Source organism: Malania oleifera, chromosome 6 (genome assembly GCF_029873635.1).
Source record: "Malania oleifera isolate guangnan ecotype guangnan chromosome 6, ASM2987363v1, whole genome shotgun sequence".
NCBI classification, from domain to species: Eukaryota; Viridiplantae; Streptophyta; class Magnoliopsida; order Santalales; family Ximeniaceae; genus Malania; species Malania oleifera.
Genome location: NC_080422.1, coordinates 43154284 through 43162726, shown reverse-complemented (window position 1 = coordinate 43162726; position 8443 = coordinate 43154284).

The following is an 8443-nucleotide window of genomic DNA, read 5'->3' as shown; positions in this document are numbered from 1 at the left end:
CTAATTCTGAGCAGCTACCATAGGCAAGGGTTCTCGGCAATCTTTCCTATGGTGCCCTAACTTACCTCACCTATAGCAATTCGGAGTGTCATACTAGCATTCATCCATATGCCTCTTATCACACTTCGGACATATAGAGCCCATTGCTTCTTTCCCCTTCTTTGTTGATCCCTAACTGGCCTCAGACTGATAACTAGATGGTGCAGTCTCTTCTTCTGCTCTGAAGGTTTAGTGCTGCCCTGGATACTCCTTTCTAGCACCAAAGCTTTATTAACTAATACTGAAAAGCTCTGGACCTGAAACCCAACCACCAGCTCGTAAATTCTGCGTCTTAGGCCTTTCTCAAATTTCCTAGCCTTCCTTACTTCATTCGGGACCAGAAATGGAGCAAAATGCGACAGTTCTATAAATCTAGCCGCATACTCCGCAATCGTTATATCCCCTTGGGTCAGATTAGTGAATTCCTCAATCTTTTTCTCTTTGACAAACGAAGGAAAATACCTGTCAAAGAACAGCTCCTTGAATCTCTCCCAGGTAAGAGCTATCTTTACGACCCTCTGATCCTCTAGCAGCTTTGCAGAAAACCACCAGCCCTTCTCCTCGCCAGTCATCCTGAAGGCGACATAACGGACCATCTGCTCATCCGTGCAGTCGAGTACAACCATGAGCTCCTCTATCTCCTATACCCAATTCTCTGCTGACACAGGATCAGGTCGTCCTGTAAAGGTTGAAGGGTTCATTCTCATAGACTCTTTTATATTGCAACCCTGTCCTGCAGGTGGACAATTCTGTTCCTTTGGATCCTTCTTCATTTCTGCTTTAACTTGACGAACGATACCCCGCAATACCTTAGAGGTATCTATTTATTCCTCGCTAGAGGTCACTGAATCCTCCCTTCCTTCAGCCTCTACATTCTTATCTCCACAATCCATCTTGAAAATAGGACAAAAAAAAAGATAAGAATTCCATATCATAACTCCAAATATCATAATCATTAAATTAAATCCAATAAAAATCCAAAATCTCCATATAAGGACCAATCTCATAATTCAGAAATAAAAATATCAAAGGTTTACCGTGGCTTTTCTGAGGCCGTCAACTACTTCAGAAATATCACAGGAAATGGTCGATGTATTTTCGCCTCTAAATTACAAAACACAATCCTATACTTCCCTACACCATACCTACTTCTCAATACCTAACCTATTCATCTTCTATTTTCATCCTAACTCATTCCTATACTCTAGTATAAATCATTTCCTAAATTTTCAAAATCCCCAAAATCATTGCTCTGATACCAAAATGTAACGCCCCAAACCCTTAAACCCGAGTCCGATGCGCTATACTTGATAAAATCCTGATAATCCTTAATCCATAATATACATACGCAGCGAAAAATATAAACATAATCTCCATACAACATATACCATAATACCGTAATACCAAAGTTTTCTATTTTCTATCTATAAATCCATAAAAACCAACCATCACCTACATTTCCATAAATACATACTCCATAACATTCCAGTATGTTCACAGACATTCTTTTCTCCACAAACTTAAAACATAAAGACATAAAACATAAACATTTCCATTCCCAAAATATTATAAACATATACCCTGTTTCTATAGTCCTAAAAAATGTTAAATACCCTTGAGCTTCCTAAGCTCGATCTCGAGGATGTCCTAAAAAGAAACAATCATATTTGAGTGAGATACATCTCAATAAGGGAAGAAATACATATGTTAAAACAACGTGTGGCCACATGAGGTAAATAGATATCATTTTAATACATTTACAAATCATTATCATAACATTGAAATCGTTTTCTGAACCTAATCAAACACATGAAAAAAGAGATTTAGCTCACGAAATTACTCAAGGATAGGGGTGATTACCCACCCATACAAGTAGCACCCCTCTGCTCTGATGCATAGGTAACCTTAAGGTCACAACTAAAGCATACCAAGGCACTCTCCTTACTCAGTAAGCCCTCAAGTGTTAACTTGATCTCGTACTCACGCATTCAACAATAGTTTACCGGCAAAGACGCTAAGGATAGGGAAATCTACCCACCCATACAAATAGGTTCTCTCTACCTTAGTACGTTATGCAGCTACTACCACATCTGAATCTACTAGTGCACTCGCCTTTCTCAGCAAGCCCTCAGGCGAAGAGTTTGCCTCTCCCAATCATAACATGTTCTACGTACATACATACTTCTAATATCATAATATATCATTCCGTTATGTCATTATACATTCATACACATTCATTCATGTTCATAGCTTAACTTTGCATTTCGTTTCACTTTAAGTGACTCTTTCCCATTTGTATCGTTCACATTTGTCATTTAATTTCATTGTCATTTCATTGTATAACATCTTCATTTCATTCCTTCGTACTACACCTGGTCTTTAGCCGTCATTTGTTAGTCTACATAGAAATGCGCTAGAATCTGCTAACATGGCTGGCTTTCAGCTGTCTTACATTTACATGGTTACATTTAACATACACAGGCAACATTGTCAATATCATATTTTATTCTCAATACCTTACTTATTTAGCCTGCATCTCATACATTTAACATATATTTGCACAGAATCTCATGCCACACAATTTAACAATAAAATTCATATGCATTCCTTACAAAATAAGTCAACCTATAATTAACCTTTATATGCTGAAAATATATTTCATTTCTTACTTAATTCCCCAGATAATTCCTTTTCACTTTCATTTGTTTACTTTCACATATACATAGCTATATGAACAATACTAGGCTTAGAAAACATGAATTTCATGGCTAGCATTTTAAACCAGCATAAAAAAAAATATTTATTTAAATAACATATAATCCATTTTAATTCATGAAAAACTTGATTTAATACATAAATTTCCCCCTTACCTGACTTTCAACTACGCCTGTAGGATCCCCGAACCGATACCCACACGACGTTCACCTGGACATTGAATCCAAAAATCCTAACTAAATTAAAATAAATTCCAATTAACTCAAATTTCAAGAAAAACACCTATTTACTATTTCCTAGGCTCCAAATAACAATATTCCTTACAAAAATCCCAAAATAACTAACTTACCCTAATTTTGGGATGCTTTCCAAACCTTACAACCCAACGATCAGCTCCTACAGCCTTAAAGAGAATGATCCCATGAACTTTGTGGTGATTCCGGATCATCAAACCGGGTCAAAATCGGCCCAAAATCGAAGAGAGAAGGCTAGGAGATCGTTTTCTAGAGAGAGAAGGAGAATTTTCCCGAGTTCCACGTTGAAAAATGAAAGAATTTCAATTTATAGGCAGCGCTTCGTCGACGAGACACATGGGTTTCATCGACGAGGCGCTATAAAGATTTCATCAATGAGAAGATACCTTCGTTGACGAAATTCAGAGTTCCAAAATTCTCTCTTAGGATTCCTTCGTCGACGAGGAAATGGTGTTCGTCGACGAGCTTAGAAGGACACTCGTTGACGAATACAGGACATTCGTCGACGAGGCCTGCTTTCCTTCTTAAATCCTTCCTTTATCCCTTATTACGTTAATCCATTTTATTCATTATATTTTCTAATTATTTTAAATTCCGGGTCATTACAGCGAGGGCCGAGTTTTATATATATATGATGGCCGTGAGGATCGAGTTATGTATATGATGGTCGCGAGGGCCGAGTTTTGTATTATGTCAGGTTTGATATGAAATGAATATGAAATATGGTTTTATTACTTAAATTGCATGATATGCTTTAGGAACCCTGATGGACCATTATGTTATGAGCATGGTACCGTTGCTAGGATCTATATATGTGACCATGTGAGCCACACTATACTGCGAGAGTGGTGTGGTGGTTTATGCTGATTAGCCTCGGTAGAGGGTGTACCATACTTGGAAGCCCGGACTTTCAGGACACAATAGGGCAATCGAGGCACGCAAGTAAGTTGTGGATGCCTGTGTAGTCAAAGTTATGACGCGGATGAAAGTTGACTTTGTCTGGGTTGATCACCCCAAAGCTTAGTCCAACCTTCGGACAGCACAACCCTTGTCACGCCTTGAGCTTGCAAATAGGTCCCAGGTGTGAATATAGTTACCTAACCTGTCTCTGTATCAATTAAAACATACATGATACAATACCAAACGAGGGTCCGACCCCGTGAGGTACACGGATGCCCTTAAAACATAAACATACGCATCCATACTCATCAAATATACAGCGAAATACGGTCTTTCTATACATGTACAGTACCATACCAGAGTCTATACAAAGCTATGATATACATTCCCATAATTACAAAACATACCCCGGGTGTCTACAAAAACCATTACGACAACCCGGTTACAAAAAAAAAAAAAAACACTCATACCTAAATAGGCACTAACAGCAGCTAACGACACCCCCGCTTCCAAATGCTAGAATGCTAATTACGATTACGTGAAGGACTTGAAAATATTTGTACGTACATTCGGGGTAAAACACCTCTTAGTAAGGAAGAAAGCAGGTTATATCAGTGTGTGGCATACCAGTGTTATTTTACGTAAAACATAACCCCATACAATACGATATAGTTTGAAAACATTTCCATACAGTTCTATGCAGTTCCAGTATTTTTACAAATCCATTCCAGTACATACGATACCCAAACATACGGTTAGTGTCGTCACACTAATACGCAACTACTTTATGAAACCCGAAACTTCATAGTGATTACGTTGCTAATATGAGCACCCAATATCCAATGGAAACCAAAGCCCCACAACGATACTGTTGCCACTACGGTGTAGCGCACACCTATCGGTGACCAATCGAAACATACAGATGATATTTTACACCCTCAGATATAGAGCCGGACACTCTCCCCCACGGTTTTGACACCGGTACATGGCGCAGCGTACAGTAATTAGTCGCCAGATAGCGGTTTTAGCGTACGATAATTAGCCGCCACTAGCTGATTTCACAAAACCTGGAATCATTTTGGAACTCACGTTCCTATACTCATCAGCGTACGGTAATTAGCTGTTACATAGATGTTTTACAAAATACCTGGAACAATTACATACAACCATACATTCCACACTTATTTGGTTTATGGAAAATCATATCATTTTCCAATTCAAGCATACAGTTTTATACAAATATGGATATCAGTCATCCCAATAATATAGTTTAAACAAAACAAACGGTTTTCCAAATAAAGCAGAGATGATACCCGAAATCCCCAAATTTTTTAGAAAACTGTAACCCAAAAATCCTGTATTTTACCTGATAAATTTCCCCAAATAAGTTACCAAAACATACATACGATCGTAACCCATAGGTTTACCAATCCCGATTTCAAAAAGTAACTGATATAAACTGAATCCCCTTACCTTAACCCAAATTCCAACTACGAGCTCTACAGTCCCCAAAATTACGTACCGAGATTCCAAAACCTATAAACCACAGTAAAATACATGCTTATAACTCATACTACTACACATATTTTGAATCAGAAAAGAAAACCGAGCCTTACCTCAATTTTGGCCCAAAACCCGAAACTACTTGAACCGAGATTCCGATCAACTAAATACGTAGAGAATCCTCCCGTGATCTACGTGGTAACGTCGGATTTACGAATCAGGAAAAGAATGGTGAAGAAACCTAGATAGAGAGAGAGAGAGTTCTTCAAGTTCTAGAGAGAGAGAGAGAGAGAGAGAGAGAGGATATTTTGAGATAGCTTAGCTCCAAAGTAATGGAAATTGATATTTATAGCCCTTGACTCGGCCGCCCTCGTTGAGGAAATGGCGCCCTCGTCGACGAGCCTATGAATTTCATCGATGAGAACAGAAGGGACCAAGCCCATGAGGGATTAGGTGCGTTACACCACATGTGTCTACACACATACATTTAGAAAAAAAATTAATTATTTAACTTTTTTCGTTTGAATAAAAAAAATTTATGTCGGTCCAAGAGTGTGTCTAGAGGGGTGGGTGAATAGACTATTTCGCGGATAATATATTTTCTACAAAACAATAAAATTTGGCAAGATACAAGTGATTTATATCACAATTATTTGCAAAATAATTAACACAAGTAAATAAAGTAGATGAGAGAGAGAGAGGGAGAGAGAGAGAGAGAGAAGAGCTTGACATTGTGATTTTAATGTGGTTCGACACCCAACTTACATCCACACCTTGAGACTAACTCAAGGATTGCAAAATCCACTATCCAATCTTCTTTCAAGATGGATAAGCCTTTACAAATCAAGAACAAATTTCTACTGCTCACCAAGAGTCAAATTCACGAAGTTCCCCAAGAACCTTTTTTTAAATGGTCCACTAAGAACCTATGGTTCACCAAGAACCAATTTACAATCACAACAAATTTAGAAAATATAGAGAATACTCCTTTTTGAGCTGATAATACAGTGTAAATCCTCACACTACACTTTTGAGCAATTGATATTAAACAAGAATAAAGAGCAAGAGAGTTTTGAGCAAATATGATAACCTAGAATGAATGCAACAATCAAATGTTCACTTATAATGATCCAAGAGGTTGTGTAATAAATGCAAGTACCTTGTATTTATAGCCAAATACCCCAGCTAGCCGTTATTTGAACGTTGGGTGTGAAACCCATTTGATTGGCTCGAGAACTAGCCGTTTTAATGCTCGTTGGTTCAGTGGCTTAATGCAAATCATTGACGAGTTGCTGGGTGAAAAAACATAATTAGCTACTGGAAAAATTTGTCAATGAGTTGCTCGTATTCGTCGATGATTCACCCCAATTTGTCGACAAATTATCCCTAATTGTCGACGATTTGACTAGGCTGAAAATTCATTTAGCTTCTGGTTTAAATAGTCGACGAGTAAGGTCAATGAGTCGACTAATTGCCCTGTTTTTCAAACTAATATGCCTTTTGATGAATTCAACCAAGTTAGGACAAGTGTGTATAAAATATATTAAGTCTAATGATGATTTAAACTTGTCCCTATGAACTTCCAATAAATTATAAGATATCTTGTATATGAAAATGTTTTTAAAGACTCATTTTGATATCTTATGTACTAGTATGAATTAGTATGCATATGAAAGCTGATTTTTGATGTTCTATACTAGATTGAACTAATACGCACATGTATTTGCTAAACTCTTGCTAGTTATTCTTACTAACATCATAAGCATAAGAGTTACAAGAAATCCTACCTCACACTCAGCCCATTACATATGTAAGACTTTATAAGGCTTCATTTGGTTGTGCTTGGGGTATTCCTTGTGTAAATTTTGACCATTGCTTCATTGAAATTCACCTTATCCTTGTGCTTGCTCAAGTATTGACCTGATGCCCTGTACTAAACTAGAGTGCACAGATTAGTTAACTTGAGAGTCACGAATGGGTTGTTATCATAAAAACCTACTAGATTGGGATACTTTAGCCACTAAGGCTAAAAATCCAAATTGAGGATTATGCTTAATTAGAAACATATAGAAAAATAAATATAATGGTTTTTTATAATAAAAAAAATATGCAAGAAGATGAGCTGAATATATTGGCATAAGGAAAACAAGCGTACAAAACGGCAATAAGCTCAACTCCTAGTCACAGGTCAAATTGCAAGAAAAACAACTATACAAACAAAACCAACTGATAGAATAACATTAAACAATAACTAGAAAGTTCCTTCATGCCTACCAAGTCTGAAATTGTTATAATGCTCAATCTTGTAAACTATAGTTCCTTCATGTTTTCTAATGTTAAAATCTTGCAAAATCTTCAATTTAAAATCTTTTCATGATTTCACCAAAAAAAAAAAAGAAACATGATCCCTATCTTCAGTCGAATCATTGCAAATTTCGCCCATAGGGTTTTTAATAATCCTCCATCTATTCAATCTATCAAGAGTATTGAGCCTCTTCAAAGTTATTGACCAAGCAATGAAACAAAACCTTAGGATATTCTTTTTAAACCGAATGGTTGAGCTCCAAGCAACTAAATCCTTTTTATATCTAATTAATTTCCAAGTTTAGCTGAAAGAAAAAATACCAGTGAAATTGTGAATCCAACTGTATTATCTTTTGTACATGAGAATAAATTGCATGCAAAGGTTATTCTTTTAGCTCAACTTGGAAATTAATTAGAAATGAGAATAAATTGCATGCAAAGGTTATTCTTTATACCATGTGCTATGGCTTGAATCCATAGTCAATCCTATTTTCAATAGGAGCAGTTGATAATTGAATCCAAAATTTATTTTCTCACTCTTTTCACACTATTACGGATACGAAAAGAAGGCTCGACTCCAAGTTGTTCAAGAATAGTGGCATGACATTAAGTTTTTCGGCCCATTGACTTATTTCGGTGAGGGCAAGAAAGGAATATGACTCAATGATAGAGTGCCTAAGTGATGTTTCAATGTTCATGAGAGAAGGACTTCCTCCTTATTTTTCAAA